Below are 27,156 nucleotides of genomic sequence, written 5' to 3'. Positions count from 1 at the left end.
TGCCTGGCACATAGTAAGCGCTTAACAAAATCTCATTATTACATAGGAACAGCCTTTTTCCCCCCCTTCCTTTTCTTTCGGCCATAAAGACACCAGAAACACTTACACCGACTGGTCCTCGACTCTCTTGCCCCGGAGTCTATCTCGCATGCCAAAGGAGCCTAAAATGCGGGGGAGGGAGATTCGCAATCCCGCAGCCTTACTCCACCGGGGCGAATCAGGACCCGCGGCTTGGCTTGCAGACAGACCCCCGCAGCTCGGCGTGCAGACCCCCGCAACGGCCCCACCTCAGTCCCGCGGCGGGAGGGACAGCTCTCCGGCGCTTCTCTGCCCAGGACTGACTTTCGGACCAGGAAAATTTGGCTTTCACAACTCTGCGCGGTTTTCCTCCCGGCGGGCAGAAGGCAAAGGGAAACAAAAGGCAACCTGTGAAGTGCAGAGGCGGTTACTACACAGGAGGGGGGAGCACCCCGAGGAAGGCCCCGGACCCGCCCCAAGACTTCTACAAGATGATCCATCGCACCACATAGGTCTCAAACGCATCCCAGTTTTTAGCTCGGGATCTATCAAGTTGCTCTGCCTTCCAACTTTTCTTCCTGCATTTGAAGTCACTCTCCACATCTTGGCTTCTGCCTGCCCGAGTCACATCCTCCCTGACTTAAAGAAGAAAGAACTACGGAAAAAGTCACAGATTCTTAAATTACTGGCTGATAACTCAGTCCCATAACCCCTGAAGATGAAGGCCTGTTAACTCGTAGAGGATTTTAAACAAGTGGCTCCCCTTCTTTTATCGGGTTCCCCCATTGCCTGGGATCACGCACTTTCCACATCTGTCTCGTACTGTACCATGTCTGCTTTGTTAAAGGTGCTTGAGGCTACTGGGCACTTGCACCGTGATAATGGCACACAAAGTTGCAGAAGGCCATCTGTGAATTTCCTCAGTGATCTGCAACAAAGTATTACTTAGAGCAGTCACTCACCAAGCCGTTTGAAGTCCAGCCCGAGCAGAAAGCTGCTATTGTTCCCAACTCTCAACATGGAAGAGATCAAACTCTGCCCTCTTCAATTTGAAAGATTTTATGTGTGTGTGTGTGTGTGTGTGTGTGAGTGTGTGTGTGTGAGTGTGTGCGTGTGTTATGGGGACGGAAGATGGGAGAGTAAAGGGTACCGCAATCTGATACCTTCTGATTTACCTTTGAGGTTTCAGCAGTTCAACGTGTTTAAAAAGCCAACTAAGCTACAAAAGCAGTTGTTTTTTATATTTGGGTCTGAAGTACATAGAACACCTTACACCAATATATACAGTGTATGTTAATTCACAAATCATGATAAAGCTGTAAAAGTTTGAAAAATACAGGCTCGGATTACAAATGTTTTCTTTGACAAGAGTTCTGTAAATTAATCACTTTCAATAGGGCTTATTTCAAGTGATCAGCCTTACAAGTTACCAATTCTCTATACGTTTATGCCATATCTGGACGTTATGTTACTGGGGTTCTTTGCTAAATCGAGGAGGGGGCAATTGTGCTGGAAGAAGGGGTTGTACCTGAATGTACCCCCTGTCCTGGGAATTTCCAGAGCTGGAGGGGGTTTATGTGATATGGCTGGAACAGAGCCCAGATTTGGAATTGGGAGGAAATTGCATTAAAAAAATTCATTAAAAATTTAGGGTCCATGAGATACTTGCATTACTCTGCATGACACATAACATGGTAGAGTGGAGCCCCTCTGTAAATATATTTTTAATATATATAATATATAATATATTTGTTTTTGCTTCTTAGAATAAGTTCCTCGAGGGCAGAGATTAATCTGTGTATATATTCCCTGCAATGCCTAGTATTTTGTGATATAGAATAAGATTAACTATAAGAACAATGTTGTCCTCTCCATGCCTCATGCTGAGGCCAAGGGAATCCAGGATAGCATTTCTATCAGTGCCTTTTTTGGTTCACAAGCCTGTGAGGTATGAGGTCCTGGCTCTGCAGAGGATCACTGCTGGGCCGGTTTTGCACAAGTTTTGTTCAAAATGCACCCCTGACACTTTTACTTAGTACCTGTTCTCTTCAGGAAGTTGCCTATCAGAATGCAGTCAAGGGATGTGGGAGAGAAAAAAGAGAGAGGAAAAAATAGGCAGGGGGAGGGTGAAAAAGAGGAACTGGTAATGAGGAAAAGAATGAAGGGGAGGGAAAGGAATAAGGGGAGATGTGCAGGAAGGAGGGAAAGTGATAAGGTTCCTGTTCTGGTGGATTTTCATGACCATGACCATGACCAGGTTCATAACAGTAAGTAAAAACAGCTGAAACCTGTGTTTCCAGAGAGAATAGCAATTTTTTGGAAGAAAGATAATCATGAAGTTTTTGGTTTTTTTTGCAAGGGATAATGTTTTAGGACAATCTTAGTTATCAGGGGGTCTCATTTTTGTGAAACAATGAAACACCATCTCACTACTTGATTTGGACATGGCAGTACATGCCTGCTTAGATCTTCCCAGATTGTACTGCGGATGTTCCTACTTACTGGGCAGTGGCATTCGAAAACAAATTCTAGGGAGGGGAAAGGATGCCTTGGGGTCATGTCCTTATAAGGAGAGGAGGCTGAAAGCATCATTTGCATCAGTTCCTTCCCAACCCCAACTAAACCCCTGGTGGGGAGGCTTAATTAGGACTGTGCTGAACACACAACCTGTATATGTAAAACTTGTAAATGCTGTAAGTATAGCTAACAAATTAAAATATTCTTTTAATGCAAAATAATATTTTCCTAGTTTTTTCCGCACTCGTAAATCCATAGTGAATCTTTCAACACTGGCAGAGTTTTGGAATTGTTAAGCGTTTACTATGTGCCAAGCACTGTTTAAGCATTAAGGTAGATACAAGGTAATCAGGTTGTCCCAAGTAGGGCTCACAGTCTTCATCCCCATTTTAAAGATGAGGTAACTGAAGCATAGAGAAGTGAAGTGACATGCCCAAGGTGACACAGCGGACAAGTGGCGGGGCCGGGATTAGAGCCCACATCCTCTGACTCCTAAACCCAGGCTTTTACCACTAGGCCATGCTGCTTCTTTAACTGTTCACTCCAGACAGTAAATGCCATAGGGCTGCAAAGAATAATTTTTACATGCATGGGATGTATTGCTGGCTATGAATACAAATAAAATCTCACCACCAGTAAGTAACATCATTTTCAAACCTGAAGGAGAGTTATATGATTCTACACATTTTTATGCAAAATCTGAATTTATAATCCATATTTCAGTTATTGATGATTTGGCCTAATGGGAAATTATGTATCTGATTTCAGAACAAAAATGGTCATTTTGGTTTGAAGACCAGTTAGGAATGAGTAGATTCAAATTTCATTTTGGACTCAATGTTTTTGTAATCTTGGGTACATCCCTCAACCTCATGGGAACTAAAGTTTTTTATTGTTATTATTGTACCATAATGACAATACCTTGTATTTATGTAGTGCGTATTTTGTAGGAATTCAGGGTACTTTCCTCGGTAACAATTTCATCCTATCACCAGGAGAATATAAAGTTAATGAGCATAATACTTTTATAGGTTTTGAAAAAATCCAGTGTATAACTATTTAGTATTATTAGTACATTCATTCATTCATTCAATAGTATTTATTGAGCGCTTACTATGTGCAGAGCACTGTACTAAGCGCTTGGGATGAACAAGTCGGCAACAGATAGAGACAGTCCCTGCCGTTTGACGGGCTTACAGTCTAATCGGGGGAGACGGACAGACAAGAACAATGGCACTAAACAGCGTCAAGGGGAAGAACATCTCGTAAAAACAATGGCAACTAAATAGAATCAAGGCGATGTACAAGTCATTAACAAAATAAATAGGGTAACGAAAATATATACAGTTGAGCGGACGGGTACAGTGCTGTGGGGATGGGAAGGGAGAGGTGGAGGAGCAGAGGGAAAAGGGGAAAATGAGGCTTTAGCTGCGAAGAGGTAAAGGGGGGATGGCAGAGGGAGTAGAGGGGGAAGAGGAGCTCAGTCTGGGAAGGCCTCTTGGAGGAGGTGATTTTTAAGTAAGGTTTTGAAGAGGGAAAGAGAATCAGTTTGGCGGAGGTGAGGAGGGAGGGCGTTCCAGGACCGCGGGAGGACGTGACCCAGGGGTCGACGGCGGGATAGGCGAGACCGAGGGACGGCGAGGAGGTGGGCGGCAGAGGAGCGGAGCGTGCGGGGTGGGCGGTAGAAAGAGAGAAGGGAGGAGAGGTAGGAAGGGGCAAGGTGATGGAGAGCCTTGAAGCCTAGAGTGAGGAGTTTTTGTTTGGAGCGGAGGTCGATAGGCAACCACTGGAGTTGTTTAAGAAGGGGAGTGACATGCCCAGATTGTTTCTGCAGGAAGATGAGCCGGGCAGCGGAGTGAAGTATAGACCGGAGCGGGGTGAGAGAGGAGGAAGGGAGGTCAGAGAGAAGGCTGACACAGTAGTCTAGCCGGGATATAACGAGAGCCCGTAATAGTAAGGTAGCCGTTTGGGTGGAGAGGAAAGGGCGGATCTTGGCGATATTGTAGAGGTGAAACCGGCAGGTCTTGGTAACGGATAGGATGTGTGGGGTGAACGAGAGGGACGAGTCAAGGATGACACCGAGATTGCGGGCCTGCGGGACGGGAAGGATGGTCGTGCCATCCACGGTGATGGAGAAGTCTGGGAGCGGACCGGGCTTGGGAGGGAAGATGAGGAGCTCAGTCTTGCTCATGTTGAGTTTTAGGTGGCGGGCCGACATCCACTCTTAAATGCATTAGAATTAAGGTTTAAGCAAAAATAAAGCTACCTACCAATGTATTTATACTGCATTAATCTCATTAGTACAGACAATGGGCAAAACCAAAGCAGCTTTTTTAGTTGTCAAAACATTCAGGTGGTAAATGTTTCATTATAAAGATAGTACAATATAAAAAGGGACACATATGCTTGTTTTTCACCTATTTTAACTGAATAATAATATGAAGTAGTATGTTCATGAAATCTGCTTTGATGAGCACTTCTACTAAGAGGTTTGTTTTCTAGGTACCTGTTCTTTAAAGACTTTGCAATGAAAGTATCTACCAACTCTGCTGTATTGTACTCCCCCAAGAACTTATACAGTGCCCTGCATACAGCCCTGCATACAATAAGTGCTCAGCAAATACCATTAATTGATTAAAGTGCATAGCAGAAGTACCTTTATGCTTGGTTAGGGTAGCTGCAACTTTATTACGTGTGCAGTACACACATGCATCTTTATTTGAATGTGGTGTGGTTACATAACTAGGATGCTCATTTTCATATCAAACAAAGAGGACACAATGAGAGCACCACCCATTAACATAGAAAGCTTATTGTCTTTAAGAACTTGTTGTTATAGGAAAAATTACCCAATATTCAAAATAACAGTTGACAGAATTTGGGAAAACAAAGAAGTCTATCAGTGTCCTGACCCCAAATCAGTCCCATGGGCAGTTCTGCATCAGCCAAAACATCCCAACAGGGTAGCCAACTACTAATCCCTAAAGGCCAGTCAGGAAGCCCACTCATACCCAGTTGCTGCTACTAAAAAAAGGGTTTCTACATTTTCTGCTTCCAGTCCCAGATGAGAAAGGTCTCCAAGGTACAATGGCACCACTCTGGGGAATGAATGATATCACAATTCTGTGACTTCCTATTGTCAAAGCCCTCCCTAGGCTCTTCACCACTATTTAGCAAGCATTAAGCATGGATAACCAGAAGCATTGGTTATTTCACTCACTGTCATTAACCTTACACACGCAGTCTTCTTTGTACCTGTGGATGGGCATGGGCCATCTTGGGCCAATGTGGGCAGGTATTTAGAGGAGGGAAGGGAAGAGGAAGTCACAGCCAGAAGAATAGAGTAGCTCTGCATTGTTCTCTGTTCAAGTTAATGAAAGGAGAACATAAATTTCTTTTTGCCTTGAAAAGCCTCGTATCTCAAAATAAGCAATAGGAAGACAATTGAAAAACTCCCAGTGTCTCTTGCTGCTTCTTGCATTGAACAAAATCTTGTGACCTTCAGCAGTCTCCCTCTTACCTATCTGCTCTCTTCCGGTTACACCCCAGCTTGTGCCCTCATATGAGCCTTTCACTCTTGTATTTTTCTCAATTTATAGCCCCCTGCCTTCACCATTAGAGTATAAGCTCCCTGGGGGCAGGAATCAAATTTTATACGTTGGTATGTTTCTCGAGCACTAGTACAGTACTCTGTACCTAAAGTAAATAAAGTTGATGAAGATGAGGACAAAGCTAACACACTTGCTCTGTGTCTGGGGAGAAATATGCTTGGGATCTCATATTTGCCCCTCGTTCTTTCCCTCCCTCTCTAGAAACTGCATGCTGAGGACTTTCTGTCTTCTATGGATTTATTTTTTGTTACTGTACTTTTCGTTAGTGAATGGAGCTTTTGTGAATAAGAGAGGGCAGTGGTATAAATTTTAAATCCAGGCTCCCAAGCACCTCCCAAAGATGTCCCTCCCTTACTTTGTATACTCACTGCAAATGCTCCCCTCCTCTGGCCCCACCCCCAGTCCCGTGCTCTATTTCCTTTGCTCAGAATATGAGAAATGCTAATGTCATCCTGAGGACCTTCTGCTAATTCCCCTTCCCCCTGCCCTAAGTGTGCCATCACCCAACTGGGCAGTAATGGACTAAAAATGCTCTAGGGAGTTAGGGCACAGATGCAGCCAGCAGAAAAATCCTAGTTGGGGAGACACTTCCTTTGGACTCATTTTGTTCTGAGACACTGCCTGGGGACAATCTGTACCCCTGAGAAAAGATTTAAAGAACAATAAAATCCCAACCTCAACACTTATTGCCTATCTTCTAACAAAACAATATTTATGGTGGAGACGCAGTGATGGGACTGGAATGACCCCAAAGTTCTCAATCAAAGTTATTAATAATTCTGGTATTTGTTAAGCACCTACTATGTGCTGAGCACTGTTCTAAGCACTGGGGTAGATACAAGGTAATCAGGTTGGACACATTGGGTTCACAGTCTTAATCCCCATTTTACAGATAAGGTAACTGAGGCACAGAGAAGTTAAGTGACTTGTCTAAGGTCACACAGCAGACAAGTAGCACTTATTGAGCATTTAATGTGTGCAGAGCACTGTAGTAAGCACTTGGGGGAGTACAATATAACAATGTTGGTTGATATGTTCCTTGCCCACAACAAGCTTACAGTCTAGAGGATAATCAACATTCAGGTGATCAGTGTTTGACTCATTACACTAGGTTCTAGCAATGGGACTAGTGAATTTTGGGTGGGGTGAAGGAAAAGCTAAGTAATGGAAATTTAAAGTTCAGATAGGATGATATCAGGAGGATGACGATGATGAAGCTGATTGATAAGCCTCAGTCCAGACATGAAGACTTCAGGCTGGAGAACCCAAGGGAAGGAGTTGATTATTATGCTAGCAGTTTGCACAGTGTCACTTGCTGCCAACCTTGTTTCCACTGAGACAGTGGATGCAATATCCAAGCAGGTATGTGGGAGTGCAGCACACTGTGAAGTACTTATGAGAAATCTACATTCAAAACCCAATTGCAAGGAAAGAGACCATACCTAAGAGTTGATGTCATGCTGCAGTGATAAAGACCTGCAGGCTGTTATCAGAATAATAGATTCAGTAGCCACTTGTGGTCTTCACCACTCACCTTAGCCAGCTATCATCAGAATTTCAGTTTAGTCTCTCCATCCTGCTTGACACTTTCTGTGGCACTTTGGTCAGAAAACTTAACCCTGATGGCATTGCTCCAGGAGACATTCTACTTCTTACTATTTCACGCCACCACAATGCTGAAGTGGGAGTTGGTGTTGGCAGGAGGGTAGTCAGGAGGAGGTGAGACTTCAGGAGTTCTTTTGGGCAAAGATGATAATTTCACTAAGTGCTAGTCCACCAATAGGATGAGATTACAATAGTAATCTTGTGACTGACTATAGGTAACTAATTTGGTCAGGATTGGTAAGAAGATGCCTCCATCCACTGGGGTTTTCAAAGTCTTAGTAAAATGTGCTGGACTTAGCCAGTTTCCAGTGGACAGGTGCTCACATCAAAAAACCATCACTATAATTGTCACCCTTCATCCAATCTCAGCAGACAGGCCAAGGACTGAATCGCTGTGGAGACCAAATTATCGTTTCACTCCTACAGAGAGAGTCTCCCCCTGGACAGAGTTGAGATTTTAATTGCTGTTGCCCGTGCTCTATCTATTCTTCAGTCAAACGTAAGATTTGGGGCCTTAGAGAGTCTATCCAACAACTTTCCTGCATATTGCCACATTTATATTATACCTCCATCTGGCCACAACTGTTTCAAATAATAGGAATACAGCTCTTTCATTATCAAAGAGTAATGGAAAGCAAAGTTTTATGCTCACAACCCTGCCGTGGGCAGATCCAAAAATACGTGACTCTGTGGATATCTACCTTATCTTGAGACAGTCCCAATGCAGGCAAATGAAAGGAATCTAGACTAAAAGCTGAGAAAGAAAAGTCATGCAGAAGCCTGCTGCTATTGCCTTCTGCCAGGAGACAGGTTTTTTTTAAGTAGATACTTGAATTTGATGAAAAAGAATCATAGTAATTTACTAATGCTAATTCCATATGCTCTTGGGTAAGGGATCAACTAATTCTTTTGAGCTCTTTGAAGAAAAAAGCACTACATAAACCCTCAGTATTCTTATATTATTGCTGCAGCACAATTCCCAGACTGTACAGTGAAATCTAGGGCAAGAGCCATGATGCTTTAGCCTATTCAAATAAATCTATAGGTCAAAACACATTTATTTCTGACCTCTTGACAATCTCTATTATGTCATTACTATCTAAATGGTTCCCTCAGACCACTGGGAATCACCTCTGAGCTAAGCAGTTGGAGGCCACTTTTACTGAGAATGAAGGGGCCAACTCACCCGGGTTTGCACAGCACTGAACGCCAGTGACTATATGTTTAAGGATATAGGAGTCTTCTCGCTGGAAAAGGTTATTACATTTATTAAAGGGAAATTTTAAAAAAATCCTAAACTTGAATCTTGCATTTCACTTTATTTTTCCTACCTCTTCTCAGAGAGCAAGTTAGCTAGCAAGTGTCTTTCTTCAAAGCAAGTTCTACTGCTACTCCAGGGACACAGGCTTGAAACAATAAAATGTCTACTTTCTCTTCAAAGAACCCAGTAATCAACTAATCTCAAATGAACAGGTGCCTGGGATTCAAAAATCTCTCTAGCACTGTAACTTGCATATTCCTAGAGTTATTTGGATAACATATGTCTCAGCCATCCTAAGGGAGCTACATTATTAAAGGATTTAGACTAAAATGATGTCTGGTAGCAAAGTCCCATATTTCCTTCCTTTTCTGAGGTATTGAAGAAAGATAGTACCATTCTCTCTAGACTGCAAGCTCATTGTGAGCTGGGAAGGTGTCTACCAACTCCGTTATAATGTACTCTCCCAAGTGCTTAGTGCAGTGCTCTGCACACAGTAAACACTCGATAAATACCATTGATTGATTGATTTACTGCTTTGGTTTTAGTGTCAAACCTTATGACACTTGCTGATTTTAGATATCTTAAATACATGTGCAAAAAGTGACTCTGTAAGAACATAGGAAAAGGGAAACCCTGAAGGACATTGTGAAAATTAGATCCCCATGAGGAAGTCACTTATCTGTTACCTGAACTGAGGAAAAAGCTTAGCCACAGTCACAGAAAACAAAAATGCAGCTCTTAGAATGGAGTCCAGTACGGTGTGGTTAAGCAGAGCCTCTCCAATTAATGAGCAATAACAGAAAGCCTCTGTTGGCCAAAGACTAATGAATTTTACACATTTCCAACAGAAGGTGTGAACCAAACACACAACAGCTAGTATATTGCATAATATTGCTGAGACATTAGGTGTTTGCTTAACCCTGACACCAGGGTCACAGGGCATCTATATGCTGTAGAAACTCTCCACCACAGCCATTACTTGGGCCCACGCTAATAGAGGTGACAGGTCCCTTCCTCTCTCCCCTCTTCCTATGTAGGGATGAGGTTGTGGTATTAGTGGGTGGACATGAGGGATCTAGGTTAACAGCCAGTATTGTTCTTTATTGGTTGGCCATTCTTTTTTCCATTTTTACAGAATTATGCTACATTTTTTTCATGTATCCCATGTTACATTCTATCAATAATCAATCAATAATATATGTTAAGTAACAGTATAGTGCTAAACGTGGCTGTAAGTATGTGTTTGATTCAAAGTGCTCAGTTGGCAGTTCAGATGAAACTAAGGGAGTGGAGGAATTTATTGGGGAAGATGGCCTCTTTTGGACATCTTTCTCTTTCCCTCCCCCACACCAATAAAGTCTAACCCTTACTTCACTGTGATGGTGGTGAAACAGCCCAAAGTTGGGGAGTTCCTGCTAGGGCTAAGCCATCAGTGTGAAAGGGTTCAGTGAATGAATCAATTAATAAATCAAGGGTATTTGTTGAGCACTTACTGTGTGCTAAGCACTGAAATAAGTACTTGGGAAAGTACAATACAACAGAGTTGGTAGACATGATCTCTGCCCACAGGGTGCTTATAGTCTACAGGATATTCAGTAGCCTGGCCTAGTAGAAAGAGCATGAGCCCTAGGACAGAGGCCCTGGGTTCTAATCCCACCTCCACCATTTGGCTGCTGTGACCTTAACACGTCTTGAGGGCAGGGGTCATGTCTAGGAAGTCTACTGTATTGTACTCTTCCAAGTGTTTAGTACAGTGCTCTGTACCCAGCAGGTACCCCCAAAATGCCATTGATTGACTATCTGTAACTCAGTTTCTTCATCTGTAAAATGGGGATTAAATGCCTGGGCTTCCTCCTACCTAGACTGTGAGCCCCAGCTGGTATAGGGATTGTGTCTGACCCGATTATCTTCTATTTACCCCAGCATACAGTGCTTGGCACATAGTAACCATTTAACAATATCACAATTATTGTTATTATTAATGCTAATGATGATGATAATATGATATCAATCTATTAAAAATCTAGTTTATCTGTGAGTTGGGTGATAAGTAACATTAGTTCTGTTTTGTAATGGAGAAACCTCAACAAGAGAGAGGTTAAGTTGACTGAGGCCTTTGAAAAAGCATTGATGAGCTGGAGAGAGGCCCCAGCTCTCAGCTTTATGGAACAAATCACATTCCTGCCATTTTATACAGCATCATTCTACTGTATTTCATCCTTTGCTACCTGTTTAGATGCCAAGCTTCCTAACAGCTAGGAACGTGAATCTTAAAGCAGAGCCGATACGATTTACTCGATTTGATTTCTGCTGTCTCTATTAAAACTCCCTCCGCTGAAACCATTTGAACACACGTGCTGCATTTTTCTTAACTTAAAAAAGGGTTCCTGTCTTGTTGTTGCAATTTATTAAGGGCAAACAATCTAGGACCTATAATAGACCTGGAGACAGAACAAAGCTCCTGTCAAATGGAGGGGTTGTTACTCAGCTGGGGAGCATGTAAATGTGTACAACGATTTGTTCTGTCCTAACACAGCCCAATATGCTTTGTAAATAAACCATCTCCTGTAATTGAGAGTTGTCATTTAACTATTATTTTGAAAATGTTAATTCAAACATTACTTTTGGTCAAAGTAAAAGCAATCAGTGTATTTTAGTAAGACTGTTTACTAAAGGAAGTGGACTTTACAAATGTAGCCTGGATTTGAGCCTTGTGTATTTTTACCCAAGCAACTTCTCTGCCATTTTAGACTAATTATGTAAGTTGGATTGAGTTCACTGACTGATTCATTCATCTTGACAGGTTGTTTATCTTATGTAAGTAGCAAATTCTAATAAAAAAGTCATTTTTGCTATTTTTCCAGTGTTGTATATAGTTGGATCAAAATGCAGTTAATTTGTCATTTACTTGAAGTTTTTAAAGAAGAAAATTAAAATCCAAGGTAAAGGCACCAATATAAGGCATTTTTGCATTTAGTTATCCTCTTGGGCAGCAAGGGATTTGTTTGTGTTGCTGCTGTTTACTGTTTTTAAACAGATGATGAAGACAGGATCATCGATTAGATTTTTCACTTTAACTTTTCATAATGTTTCCAGACTTTACTACTTGGCAAATGCAACTGAGACAGATTTCTTTATTTTCTCCTCTGGCTTAAAACTCAAAACCCCTACTTTCCAAACTGTTACCACCAAAGAGTTTATTAAATGGCTGAAAAAGACAGCTGGTCCCACCATCTGTTAAAATTTTTCAGGGGCCAAATGAAACAGGTTACACCTTTAGCCATGCCAAGTCTTCCAATACCCCCTTCCTCTCCCAGCCTGTGGAGGGCTAATCTGAATTTCACGCTCTGATTTTGCTATTGCTCATGTCTGAGCTTCTTATTTGAGCTTCTCCTCGTTGCTTATATTTCCTCTCCTTTCAGTAACAAAAGCTATCCTCACACTGCAACGAAGCTCATTTGCAATCAAGTCTCTTTGACCTCAGTAGTTTCTCGGGAAGGTATAGAGCAACTGGAAGGAAACCTACAAAGAGAGAACTAATTTCTGACTTTTCAAGTAACAGGGAAAGCAGAAAGCACATTTCTGTTGTTTTGCAACCATTTTTCTATAAATGCTAATGGAGGTAATTCAGAATTTTGAACAAAGGCTTAGATCACAACACACGGCAGGTGTGAGGGGGGGTGAAACAAAAGAAATGCTAACCCTAATGGTATTTCTTGTCATTAACAATTCTTTGATGTTCACACTCCAGGCTCCCTTTTATCTTTTAGAGTTTTTCAGCCATCTTTGTTAACATGTAGTGCAGTCGAATCTTTATGCCTACCCTTTAAAGACATCTGCAAAATGTTTATGCTAAGTTAGTTTCCAAAGCATCTTTCAGTAATACAGTGAAGTAAATTGAGATAAAGCCTGTAAGGATATTATTAAAACATCAGAAAGTTCCGATCATTAAACTGAAAGAGAAGATCAATAAAAAGGAGCAGTTAATGTTACTTTAATAAGGATGAGTTTCCCTTAACTGAGCTGGGATTAACTTCGATGTAACTGAAGTGGTGTTTGGTAATAGGGGGTCAGGGACCATAAGAATAGTTTGGTTTGCTTTTCCTCATTTTTTTTTTAAAAGAAATGTTTTGAATGTGCTTGATATATAGTTCCCTGAATTTAAATAGCTTTTATAGTCAAACATTTAGGGACCTTTTTACTTCAGTGAAGCTCACCCTACCAACAAGCAGGCAATGGTGCTCTGCCAATGCAGCTGTAGGTGCAGTTTTTCTCTGTCCATCTGTCCTCTATAGATATGGAGGGGCATGGGCTGGGGTGAGAAGACAGGGACTAGGACTAGGGTTTCAGAAGTTTCACTCAGTCTGATGACAGCAAAATGCAAGAATACTCTACATAATATGCAGTCCTAAACTGTTCTGCCAGGTCTGTACAAACTAATGCAAAGTAGTGTAAAATGCTCAATGCTAAAGTGATGTTGGGGCACTCACTATTAAACCAAGACACATTTCATGAATGCATTTTGCATTTTATTGAGCCATGCTAAAATGCTAATTAAAGATAACTAAATACATAGCTCCCTCAGATTGGTTTTATTTTATAAATCTGGACAGTAGTGACTGTAGAAACACCGATGGCTAATTGTTTTGAGAAACATAAGCCATGGACGATGTTAAATCTCTTCGCTGTTATTAGATCAATACCCATCTCTAATTGGTTAATTTAGTCAAAGGACAAAATGGAACAGGACTAAATTCTATATGTAGTCGACAATTGCAATGGACACCCAAAATCCCACTGCTTTCTAAAGCTCAGCCACTAAAAATGTTAAATGTCAAGAAACAGAGAGTAGGAAATGCTACAGAACAAATTGATGTTAACAATTTACCTACTTTATAATGTTTCCTCTCATAATACTTAATAATTCTTAGCAGTTCTTTAGGCTTTTCCTCTTCAAAGCATTTTACAAATGCTAACTAATTAACCGTGATGTAAGGAGGCCTAGATAATGCTGTAATAAGTTTTGTCTAGCTTCGGATTACAAAGCAAAAATACTGATCTGAACACTCAAGAGTTGTTCTAGGCAATATTAAGTAGTTTTGGAAACTGATGGAAATAAGGAATGTTAAAGGGGGGAATCCTGAGAATTCTCTTCTACATGTAAATTTGACAAATGAAATCTGTAGACTCTCTGATGTTTTTGTATAAAATGCAGGCAAATTGGGACTAGCAGATTGGGGGAAACTTCTTTTCTACACCTCAGGCTGGACTAGAGTCTCCTTTGTTATTTCTAGCATGGCGCCTTCAACAGGGTGAACCAAAGACCCTAATAACTATAAAAGGAAGGGTAGTCACCCTCCAAGAGTAGATTTAGAGAAGCCCATTGATTATTTTCTTGGACCCAAGCCTCCAGTGTTAAAATGCTAGTGCATTAACTCCTCCTAATGCTCCTATGTGTCAAGTGCTGTTAACAGTTTTTTTGCACAGCTATTTTAGAACCTATTTACCTAAACTGTTTCCACACTCATCAGCAGACTGTAGCTGAATCAATTGCCACCTACGATATACCGAATCTGCTTTCTATAAAAATGAGAGTAATATAATCTCCTTACAAAACCAGTGCCTACTTATAGATTGTATATACAATGTATTGTTATGGTCAATTTTTTTTCCAAAGATAACTCGTTGCCGGCTCGTTCCAAATCTTGAGGCCTCGACATTCCCTAATCACTTCTAGGGGAGTTGATGTTAACTGGGAGCTAGGCATCCAATTTTCTGGACAAGATGGGAATGGTGGCTAAAGTCCTGCAGGACTTTACAAGATATTCAGAAGCCAGTACAGCTCAGATCATGCCCATGCTCAGCCTGGAACCCAGTCCTGTCCTGGGGCTCAGTTCAGTCCAGTCTACCTGAACTCTGGCATCCGAGGTGCTTCTGTCCTGGAAGTGAGTTTAGCAACATTGGGATTAACTCCAAATTCACATCCGGGGGCTCTGTGGCAGGGGGAAGGTTGGGCCAAAGTGACCCCTGGAAATAAATTCATGGCACTGTCTTTTGTTAACATTGTGGCACTCTCGGTTAATCACTTAGTCTATCAATGGTATTTATTAAATGCTTACTGTAGACAGCACTGTACTAAGCCCTCTTTATTTTTTTATTTTTATGGCATTTATTAAGTGCCTACTCTGTGCCAGGCATTATACTAAACATTGGGGTAGATACAAGCTAATCAGGTTGGACATAGTCCATGTCCTACATGGGGCTTGCAGTCTTAATTCCCATTTTACAGATGAGATAACTGAGGCACAGATAAATTAAGTGACTTGTCAAGGTTGTACAGCAGATGAGTGGCAGAGGCGGGATTAGAATTCAAGTCCTTCTGACTCTCAGGCCCATGCTCTATCCATTGATTTGGGAGGGTACAATACCATAGAGTTGGTAGACACAATCCCTACCACAAGAAGTTTAGTTTAGTTGGCTAATCTAGTCTACTCTAGTGGGTCAGATTTGAAGGGCTGTAATGGGGAGGGTGGGCAGACTTTGGGGAAGGTTTGGCTTTGGGTTGATCTGACCTGGCCTAAGGGCCCTGGGTCCCACAGGGATATCTCTGTCTCTTGCTCTCTATCTTTCTGCCTTTCCTGCTTTTCTTATCCTGTTCATGATCCTTGCGCCAGGCTTACTCCTGGTCCATTCTGAACTCACCAAAATATGGTCATCTACAAGGGGACAGAGCACACCTTCCTCACCTTCATTTAAGGAGTGTGAGAGGTAGTATGTCAAAGTTTTGGACCAGAGTTTGACTGGAAGATTCTCCTGCAGGAAGTCATTTGCTCCAAAGCAACAATGGAACTACAGAAACATTAATTCAGCCACATAGTCTTTCTTGTAAGAGTAGCTTACTTTTCCCAGAAACCCATGAGTCCTGTAACACTTCTAGCAGTCAACCACCTTTGGCCGAGAATTGGCTTGATGAAGTGATGAAGGAAGACTTCCCGGTTTCCAATTTAGAGCCTGGCAGCTGACAAGGGTTCTCTGTGGCTAATTCACTGGGCTTATTGGCAGTGAGCTAAGCTTGGCCCAGTAGCTATGGAAAGATGGTCACTGCAATATTTCAATCCCTTTAGCCAGCTGGGTATGGCATCCAATGGTATCGGCAATGAGCTTCAGATGAATGGCTTCAACTTTACTGTAATCTTCACATTATTATAATTTGGGGATCAATTCCAGTGCAGGGGGAAAAAACTCAACATGGCAAGAATCCTTTTTAACTATTATTATGCTTCCACAAAATGTCACCTCTTGTATACAGATAGAAAAACCAAGGGCTTCATAACAGTAGAAAATATTTTCAATATCAAGCAGGCAAAAGACAAACTATGAGGAAGGAACAGAACTCCAGTGGTTGCCTATCGACCTCCGCTCCAAACAAAAACTCCTCACTCTAGGCTTCAAGGCTCTCCATCACCTTGCCCCTTCCTACCTCTCCTCCCTTCTCTCTTTCTACCGCCCACCCCGCACGCTCCGCTCCTCTGCCGCCCACCTCCTCGCCGTCCCTCGGTCTCGCCTATCCCGCTGTCGACCCCTGGGTCACGTCCTCCCGCGGTCCTGGAACGCCCTCCCTCCTCACCTCCGCCAAACTGATTCTCTTTCCCTCTTCAAAACCTTACTTAAAAATCACCTCCTCCAAGAGGCCTTCCCAGACTGAGCTCCTCTTCCCCCTCTACTCCCTCTGCCATCCCCCCTTTACCTCTCCGCAGCTAAAGCCTCATTTTCCCCTTTTCCCTCTGCTCCTCCACCTCTCCCTTCCCATCCCCACAGCACTGTACCCGTCCGCTCAACTGTATATATTTTCGTTACCCTATTTATTTTGTTAATGACTTGTACATCGCCTTGATTCTATTTAGTTGCCATTGTTTTTACGAGATGTTCTTCCCCTTGACGCTGTTTAGTGCCATTGTTCTTGTCTGTCCGTCTCCCCCGATTAGACTGTAAGCCCGTCAAACGGCAGGGACTGTCTCTATCTGTTGCCGACTTGTTCATCCCAAGCGCTTAGTACAGTGCTCTGCACATAGTAAGCGCTCAATAAATACTATTGAATAAATACTATTGAATGAACAGAAACAACATCTCTCAAAATGGTCTACAAACTATTGTTACTTTCACAGTGGGAAAATTAGGGTGAAAAGATGTTACTTGCTTATGCTCATAGAATTATCGGTCAATAAATAATAATGCTTATTAAGCATCTGCAATGTAAAAAATACTCTTTAAATGCTGGGAAAAATCCATGCACATTAATTTAGGTGAGGTCTCTAGACCACAAGGCCTCATATTCACGTAGGAAAAAATGGCAAGTTAATTTCAGCTATCTGCAGTAAAGGAGGAAATGGAGCTCAGAAATCCAAGAACCCAGTTAGTTGTTTTAACTATTATCTAAGCAAACCTCATGTCACCATGGAGTACGTGCATGGGCTAGTCTTTAAAAACCTCATAAGTCACCAAATATTTAAACCCTATAACATGTATACATTCCCAAACACTCACTGTTGCATGTATCCATGTTTTCATTGTGCAGTAATGGCTGGAAGGATAAGTAAATCCTTTTTGTATTTCAGGATTTACCATTTATTGAATCGTACACTTCAGATGTATTTTTCAAATTTCCTAGGCAACAAATGGAGTGGACCAATTAATTTCTCAAGAGCCTTTCATTTGGTGATGAAGGTAAAGCAAACAAACAAAAATTATAAGTGGACTGCTGGTGACCCACCCACACTTGAGGTGAACAAGCTCTTGGAGGAAGTGGGTGGCAGGGTCACGGTGGCTGTGGAGAAGGAGTGAGCTTTCTGGGGGTGAGAGGGTGGAGGCAGCAATGGCTGTAATGGCAAGCAGGGTTATGAGGTTGGCTGAAGTGCCAGCCAGCTGCTGAAGAAGGTGCCAGGCATGCAGATCAGGGCCTAAGGTTGGAAAAAAATAAGGCGAGGAGGGGCTGTGGCTGCTGGCAGCTGTTCTAAGTGCTGGGGTAGGTACAAGTTCATTCAATCATATTTATTGAGTGCTTACTGTTGCAAAGCACTGTACTAACTGTTTGGGAAAGTACAAGTTAATCGGGTTGGACACAATTCTGTCTCACTGGAGCTTTCAGTCTAAGTAGGAGGGAGAACAGGCATTGAATCCCCATTTTGCAGATGAGGGAAGTGAGGTACAGAAAGTTACGTGACTTGCTTAGGTCACATGGTGGCAATTGACAGAGACAAGATCAGAACCAGGTCCCCTGAGTACCAGGTCATGCTCCTTCTACTAAGCCTCACTGCTCCCTTTTTGGGTTTTCTCTCAAGGCTCTAGTCTTAATGAGCTCAACAAACAATTCACCCTGACCTAGCTCAGGAACAGTCACCATTTTATTTTCCCCAGTTTTTCTTTCACCATTAATCAAAAGTACCACTATTATACTTCCTGCTCCCCTTCTGCCTGCACTGGAGAACAACTGTATTTCATAATCACGGTTATTAGAGAATATGGATACAATTTCACACACATTTTGAATTTACTCTCAATCAAGAGTTGTGTCCCATGTGATTATCTTGTATTTATCCCAGTCCTTAGCATAGTGCTTGGTGTATAGTATGTGATTTACAACTATCACTATTATTATTATTATTATTATTGCTATTATCCACTTGCCTGGTTTTTCCCTATTGTGGAACTGTGGGACCAAAAATAATTCCAAATTCATTTCTGGGTCTAATATAGTCCAGAGTAGAATTCTAATTCATATTATATGGAAAGCAAATATTTTCTCCTGAAATGGGAGGCTCCACACAACATATTAAATGCCTGGAAATGGCCCAGAAATTCAAAGGTAGTAACATTTTTCTGATATCATCAGTGTTCGTTTTATCATCAACCATTTCAAGCTTCCCCTCTCAGAGCTGCACGTGGAGAATTTCCAGTACTCTACCAGTCTCGACTGTGGGAGGGAGAGTCAAACAGAGACATACCCATTCATTCCTAGCTTGGGCAGTGGCTAGAGAGTGGAAGGCGATCTGCTACAAGTCAAAACTCACCTGTGCTGGGCAGCAGCAGCATGGGAGAAAGACTAGGGTGGAGACTCAAGTTTACTGCACGGAAGGAGGCAATGGTAAACCACTTCCATATTTTTATTAAGAAAATTCTGTGTATATACTATCAAAACTACTGCAGATGGAGGTGGGGTGTTCTGGGAGCGATGAATCCATGGCATCACTGTGGGTTGGAGATGACTCGACGGCATAAGACAAAACAAGATTTCAAACTTTGCCTTACCTTTCTCTAATCAAAAGACCTTGAACCCTAGAAAGGGCATTTTCTAACTTTGTGGCCAATCTTCTAAAGCTAAGGACTGCAGGATCCTCTTAAACTGGACAGGAAATTGGGCATAGCTTCACTGCCCCAGGCAAGTGTGGTGAAAGGAATGTGGATTACTCAGAGATGAAGAATGCTGTTTGTAAGTCATTTTTCCACATGCAAGAACTCCCCCAGGATGAACGTCCTCTAGGGAAAATCACAAACACTCATGGTTCCCGAAAAGGGTTGCATTTAGCTCTGCAATCTCTGAATAAAATTTTAGGGGAGTTAATGGCTCCCTGTTGGCTAGAAGAGTCTTTGCATGCTTTATCTTAGAAAGTATGTAACACAACAGGTGTTCATAGACTAATTGGTAGTTTGAACAAGAATGAAGATGATGACAATATTTAGATTTAACTACTTTTGTTTATGAAGATAGGGGTAAGAGACATGATAAATGCGATCATTTGTCACTTGGACTAGGCTACTTTACAGTGGGGTTCTAACACTCACAACTTCCCATTGCTTTTAGGTACATATTTTACAGACTTTATTACTTAAGTATGAACTTCTATCTCTTCTTTTTCTTTCCTCCTATCTTTAAGTTATTTTGGTGTCTGTCTTCTCTGCTAGAATGCGAGGTCTTTGAGGGCACATCTATGAATTCTATTGTACTCTCTCAAGTGCTTCGGACAGAGATCTACACATAGTAGCTTCTCAGTAAATACTATTAATTTCTATTTCTAAGGTTATTAATCTACAGGCCTTAGAATCTCCATCTCTGGCTCAAGAATAATTTCTTGTTCCTTTTGCACTTACAAGGTTGAAAAAACCTTCTTTGAATTGCCAATATGAAGCCACAGAAGAATCTATAGAAGTTAATTTATTTTTCTTTTAATGTTTCCTCAATATATTATGCTCACAGAAACCTGAATAGGTTAGTGCATAACTCAGATCAGTAATCAGAGAGATCCAGATTGCTAACCAAACTAGATGCTGGTTTCATAATCCTAGTAGACAAGTTTTTCCTTTGAAATGCTTATTCATTGACTTCTCATCTCAGGATGACACTGCAGACCTAATTTGAGGAAATAAAACCTTCATTCTGGGTGCACTATCCAAGGAACCAAAAAGCCAAAAAGGTGGTGTTAGAGTGAGGTCCAAATCTATGATCCTGGTCTCTCCTTGATGCCCAGAGCTTTACAAACTTCCAGTGTCAATCTCATATCCTCAGTCTAACTTTGGGATTGTATCTATCAAAAGGAGATCCCCACTGCTGGACATACTGGAAGGATTACCCTATGGTTCCTCCATGCCATACAACTATTTATGTCCTCAGGGGTTGAGCCCGTTTTTTAAACTACAGTGCTATTTTGTTGATGTTGGGTCATCTGCATTCCATTATGGGCCCTCAGATCTTTTTTCTGGCAGGCTCACACATAGCCAACTATTCCTAATCTCGTATTTATAGCTTGTATTTGTTCAGATTGTCTCCTCTGGTGTATTACTTTTCATTCATTCATACTGATTTTCCTTTTGTTTGTTTCGGACACTCCTCCAATTTGCCAAAGGTCATATTGGATTCACCTCCTCACCCTCCCTGACAATGCTCCTCTTGTCCAGCTTATTACCTGCAAATATAATGATCATTTCTTTTATTCCATCATCCAAGACTCAGAGCACATGTTAAACAACACTGGACTCAGAACCAGCCTCACTGGACTCCCTCATGATCCACTGGTAAAAATTACTTGGGAATAACCAAGCAACAATAGTGCACTTAATAACCGTGTGATTTACAGCAGCATTATGGAATACGTTATATGAGACGTGATAAAAACCATCCTACAATTAGGCTAGATTGCCTTTAATTTTCCCTCAATTAACAAAGCCTGCCTTTCTGCCATAAGAGGTCAGTCTGCTATATTCCTAAATCAGGTAGGACTTGTTCTTTATAAAGTTATATTTCATACTGATTACTAAGTTCTGAATTAGTCACCTGAGAAAAATGTCACAATGAAAAACAATGTTCTAGTGCTTAGCAAAAAGTAAGTGCTCAGCAAGTACCATAAAAAAGGTACCATAGTAGGGTATTTATGTAATGATTATTTACTAGGAGGGATACAGGCAGACCCTTGGGGTAATGAAAATTCAAGAGCTGAAAGCTCTAATATTGGCTTTGCCCATTAACATTTTCTATGATCTTGAATCTCAGCTGAAACCAAACTTATAATAGAAGACAAAAAATGTATAAAAATCCACAAACATAAAAAAGTCCCCACAAAATCTTAGATACATTACTAGAGTATCTACTTTTGTTCTTCCTATCCTTTTTCGACAAGCACTGTACAGTGATCACAGTGATTTTTAAATAAATGTTTCACAATGTAGGTATCTAATTACAATAATTTCTTCCATAAGGGGAGTTTTCATTATGCATTTTGGCTAGAAAGCTTTTGGGAAATTAGGAAACATTCTTTCAACAATCCATGTCTCTCTGGATACAATATGTTGGGATGTATTTAAAAATGTTTGTGCACACCTAACACTGGATTTGGGGTAAGTGCTACAACATAATTTCTCCTCAACATGTGACTCAAGATGCAACCCCTTGCATTACAGGAGGACTGATAACAATAAATTTTATTTAACCCGACCTAGGAAACAAGTTGGAATCATTTTTACAATGGGGAAGGGGGGAATCCATCTCCATTCTTTGACCCAAATGGACTCCAGCAGTCACCTCTGATCCCTTTATCCCTACTCTGTGAGTTGGAGAGGGTTATTTTTAGTCTCTGCACCCCAGGGCACAGACAGTGGGGTTACAATGACTAAGACGATGCCTGATACTGTTTTGTGGGCTCTAGGGAAGGAGTCCAGGAGTAGCTCAGGAATTTTCTCATGGGTTAAAAGTAGGAAGCAGACATCCTCGCCACCTCCCTAGCCACCAGGCAGCTTATTGTTAGGAGTGCTACTAGGGGTATATCTGTTGGGTTGCTGATTTGCTGACTGTTGGGGACTCTGTTGCCTGGTAATGGGGCAAATACATAAGATGAAGGTCCCACTGTGTCCCATCCCAACCAAAACACAAACAGCCTCTGGGCCTGAGAGGTACCTGCTCTACGACTCCCTCAAATTTCCTCTGACTGTCTTAAACTCCAGAGTTTTGTTTCAGAAGATTCTTTGTCCCTCATCCTCATCTCCACGAGTCCCAGACCCTTGGGTGTATGAATATGTGTGTGCATGTAACAGCATATATACTGTTTGTGTGCATTTCTGAGAGCATGAGAGAACATGCCAGTATGTGATGGTGAAGAAAAAGAAGGGAAATAAAAAGAAAAACCTACTCATTAGTATCTACCTAAGCCCGGATGGGGTAAATGTAATGTAATCACTTAAGATGGGGTCCGACTTCATCGATTCAGAGGAATTGTGCAGGAGTTAGAATGAGGAAAGCACTCCACTCTCTCCCCCATGTTTGATGGTAAAATCAACCTCTTTCTCTTTACTGTCCACCCATTGAGGGAAAGGAGGAAGAGTAGTTCTGCTTCCCTCTTGCACTCAATTTGGGAGGTCTTGCAAGAGGTTTACAAAATTCTCTAAATGTTCAGACCCCAATCTGGGCCTTCAAATATTTAACATGTACAAAAATCTAGTCTCCTCACATTTCATAGCTCTGAAGATTTGGTATTTTTGATCTTTTGGATATTGTATTTTGACTTTCCATAGTTCTTTCAAATTTATGATCTTACCTAAATAATGCATAATGAGTTCCCCTTAACAGATGTGGAAACTGAGGCAGGAAGAGGTTGTATCACTAGCAGATCAGTAGAACAACAGCAAGATCTAGAATTCCGGTCTTCTGCATTCCAGCTCTGCTCTCTCCATTAACTATCCCCATGCCACTTTGAAAATAAAGAACGGTGACATGGATATGGCAATATCTTGAGAGTCAGAGGTCATGGATTCTAATCTCAGCTATGCCACTTGTCAGCTGTGTGACTGTGGGCAAGTCACTTAACTTCTCTGGTCCTCAGTTACCTCATCTGTAAAATGGGGATTAAGACTGTGAGCCTCACGGGGGACAACCTGATTACCCTGTATCTACCCCAGCTCTTAGAACAGTGCTCTACACATAGTAAGTGCTTAACAAATACCAATGTTATTATTATTATCATTATTATTTTGATTATTTGTCTTCAAATGCCGTCGGTTCAGTTCCGACCCATAGCGGCTCTATGGACACACCTTCTTTGGAACTTCCCACCTTCTGTCTTAAAGTCATTCTGGTATGTGTATACAGAGTTTTCTTGGTAAAGAAATGGAAGTGGTTTACCATTGCCTTCTTCTGCCCAGTAAAAACTTGAGTCTCTGCTGTTGTCTTTGATCAACGTTCTGATAATAATAATGATCATAATTATGGTATTTGTTAGGCACTGTACTAAGCGCTGGGGTAGATACAAGGTAATTGGGTTGGACACATTCCATCCCACATCGGGCTCACAGTCTTAAGGAGGTAACAGGTATAGAAAAGTAAAGTGACTTGCCCAAGGTCACAGAGCAGAGTCATGGCAGGGCCAGAAGTAGAACCCAAGTCCTTCTGACTCCCAGGCCCATGCTCTATCCATTAAATGATCCTGCTTCCCTTGCTTCACCTGATCATGTGCAATATGTCTTATTCTAAAATATCAAGGATTTATTTTTATGTTTAAAGAGGAGGGAGAGAGACTTGTCCTGTTTGAGATGCTGCCCTGTTTAACATTTCCATTTGTAAAGAGATAGTGTATACTTTTTTATGTTTTTTGAGGTGAATAAAATTTAGAAACTGGCAAATGACAGTCCATGCCACTGAGAGCTTGCAGACATCATTTGCTGCCTAGGGCAGTGTTCCCATCAACTTGTTACATGTCCAAATCACTTTCACCACTACCATGGATAGAAAAATGAGTCTTCTAAAAAGTTGGTCCTGGGAGCCAAAACTCAGCAATAAAATGTAACTGGTTTTAAACTGAAAAGAAATAGCAAGAGGCTCCAGGTAGGGAGTTACCCGAGAAATTCTAAAATAAGCCAAAGGTTCAGACAGAATACTTGGATGGGAACGAGATCAAGAGGAAATTGACAGGATGATCTGGAAGAGGAAAATTGTTTTAAGATATTTCACACAACTTTCTTGTCAGTTTATTAAGGGAAAGATTTCTAGTCCCTGGAATATTGTATCTCTCTCTGCTTGTTCAATTGGAAATGATCTCATATCTTTCAGAACCAAGGAAGATAGAAAACGAGGGATAATCTAACTAGCACTAAAATAAAAGGGGAAAAACAATCCAAAGAACACATGATTTAAGTCTTAGCTGGTCTACAGTTAAACTCTCAAGTTTTACCTTCAATCTGTCATTCAACCCACATATCTCAATCACCAAACCCTGTAAGTTCTATCTTACCAGCATCACTAAAATCCACCCCTTCCTTTCCATCCAAACTGCCACCCTGCTGATCTAGGGACTTTTCTCCTTGACTACTGCATCAGCCTCTTTGCTGACTACCCTGCCTCCTGTCTCTCCCCACTCCGGTCCAAACTTTACTCTGCTGTCTGAATCTTTTTTTTTTTTTTTTAAAGTTCAGTCTACTGTTTGCCCATCCACCTCAACATCAAACAGAAGCTCCTTACCATCTGTTTTATACCCCTCAATCAGCTCACTCCCTCTTACCTTCCCCACTGCTTTCCTACAAAACTCGGCCCACACAAATTCTTCTAATGCCAACCCACTCATTGTACCTCGATCTCATCTATTTCACTACAAGTCTCTTGTCCGCATCCTCTGTCTGACCAAAACTTTGTCACCTTCACATACAACAGACCACCACTCTCCACACCTTCAAAACCTTATGAGAAACACACCTCCTCCTAGAGGCCTTTCCTTCTTATTTCTGTGTCATCTCTGCACTACGAGAAGCAGCGTGGCTCAGTGGAAAGAGCCTGGGCTTGGGAGACAGAGGTCGTGGGTTCTAATCCCGGCTCCGCCGCTTGCCAGCTGTGTGACTTTGGGCAAGTCACTTAACTTCTCTGTGCCTCAGTTACCTCATCTGCAAAATGGGGATGAAGACTGTGAGCCCCACGTGGGACAACGTGATCACCTTGTATCCCCCAGCGCTTAGAACAGTGCTTTGCACATAGTAAGGATTAGACTGTAAGCCCGTGATTAGACTGTAAGCCCGTCAAACGGCAGGGACTGTCTCTATCTGTTGCCGACTTGTTCATCCCAAGCGCTTAGTACAGTGCTCTGCACATAGTAAGCGCTCAATAAATACTATTGAATGAATGAATGAATGGATCAGGAACCTCCAAGCACTCGATACCCCATTCTTAACCCCATAGCACTTATGCATTTCCATAATTTATTTTAATATTTGCTTCCCTCTCTAAACAGAGAACTTGAGGGCAGAGAATGTGCTTACAAACTCTGTAGTACTGTATTCTCCCAAGAGTTTAGTACAGTGTTCTGCATACAGTAAATGCACAATAAAAAGCATTGGATTGTTTTGTAATGGTACCTAGTAACCATCTGCAGTTGGCATATTGTTAAGAACTTTGTATAAAAAACATTTTATTTTCTAAAGATGTGCTGGGATGGGGAGGGAGGGCTGCTAAAATGATTAAAGGGCAGATGAATTTTGTTCCCCATTTTTCAGTCTTATGTGCAAAAATAAGAAGCTGCATGGTCCAGCGGAAAGAGCATGGGCCTAGGAATCAGAGGACCTGGGTTCTAGTTCCAGCTCTGCCACTTGTCTTTTGCATGACTTTGGACAAGTTGCTTAACTTCTCTACACTTCAGTTATTTCATCTGTAAAATGGGGATTAACACTGTGAGCCCCATGTGGAAAAGGGACTGTGTCCAATCTGATTATCTTGTATCTACCCCAGCACTTAGTACAGTGCCTGGCACATAGAAATCCCTTAACAAACACCATTAATATTTGTGTGCATATATACATTTAGATGTATATTTATATTAGGTGTACAGTTCTCTGTGTGGGAAACAAATGCAATATTTCTAGACATTTTGCTCATAATTAGACTAATTGCTCAGTCATAGTTTCTAATAGCTACACGTACAATGTCAAATACAAGCAGATAGACCAAGGCATATGTTTCCCAATCAATTTCTGAAATTAGTAGTAGCAGAAGTATTTATTGAGCACCCACTTGGTGCAGCTGAGCACCCACTTGGTGTAATGCCCTGAACTAGGTGCTTGAGAAGTTCACTGTGTTTTCTTTGAAAGTTTATATTTCCTGGTAAAAGCACAAAGAAAGGACTAAAAGTAACTTTTTAAACTTTGTGGTTTAACAAACTTTGTTGGAGGCTATATTTTGTCAACACAATAATCAGGACTTCCAGAATTGAGAGAATTCAGCAAGAAATAAAATCAATTCATTTAGTCCTTTTCTGGAAATGTGCCACATTGTATGCTGAAAACTTATCAGATAGCTAGCCTGCAACTAACTGGGCATAGGAATAATGTGATAGGAGGCATGGTCAGGTGTTTTCGTAGTAAAAACATTTTTGAAAATTAAACTATAATCTGTAACAGTGATTTTTTTACATGTGAAACAGTTTGGGTTCTGAGAAAATAATGATGAATTTTCCTGGAAAATACAAGTTCTTATCATGAGTGATGATACTTATTGAGATGGTCAGGAGGTATATACAACATGCTCATTTTATCAATCATCAAATCAGTGGTTTCTGAATATTGATAAAAGAACACTGGAAACTTGTTTAAAGGCTCTAAATGTGAACTGAAAATCAGACTTCTTGG

General features: G+C 41.4%; 1 protein-coding gene across 1 annotated transcript in view; it reads right to left on the bottom strand.

The window, feature by feature from the left end:
• Positions 1 to 346: 346 nt before the first annotated feature.
• The window catches only part of MYO3B (myosin IIIB), a 262,024-nt gene continuing 235,214 nt past the window's right edge, over positions 347 to 27,156 (bottom strand). The window contains exon 33 of the mRNA XM_039913176.1: positions 347 to 426. The gene's annotated coding sequence lies outside the window, so the exon portion shown is untranslated. The remainder of the gene's footprint in view (positions 427 to 27,156) is intronic.

Source organism: Ornithorhynchus anatinus, chromosome 9 (assembly GCF_004115215.2).
Source record: "Ornithorhynchus anatinus isolate Pmale09 chromosome 9, mOrnAna1.pri.v4, whole genome shotgun sequence".
Lineage (NCBI taxonomy): Eukaryota > Metazoa > Chordata > Mammalia > Monotremata > Ornithorhynchidae > Ornithorhynchus > Ornithorhynchus anatinus.
This window is presented reverse-complemented; position numbering and strand designations above follow the sequence as displayed.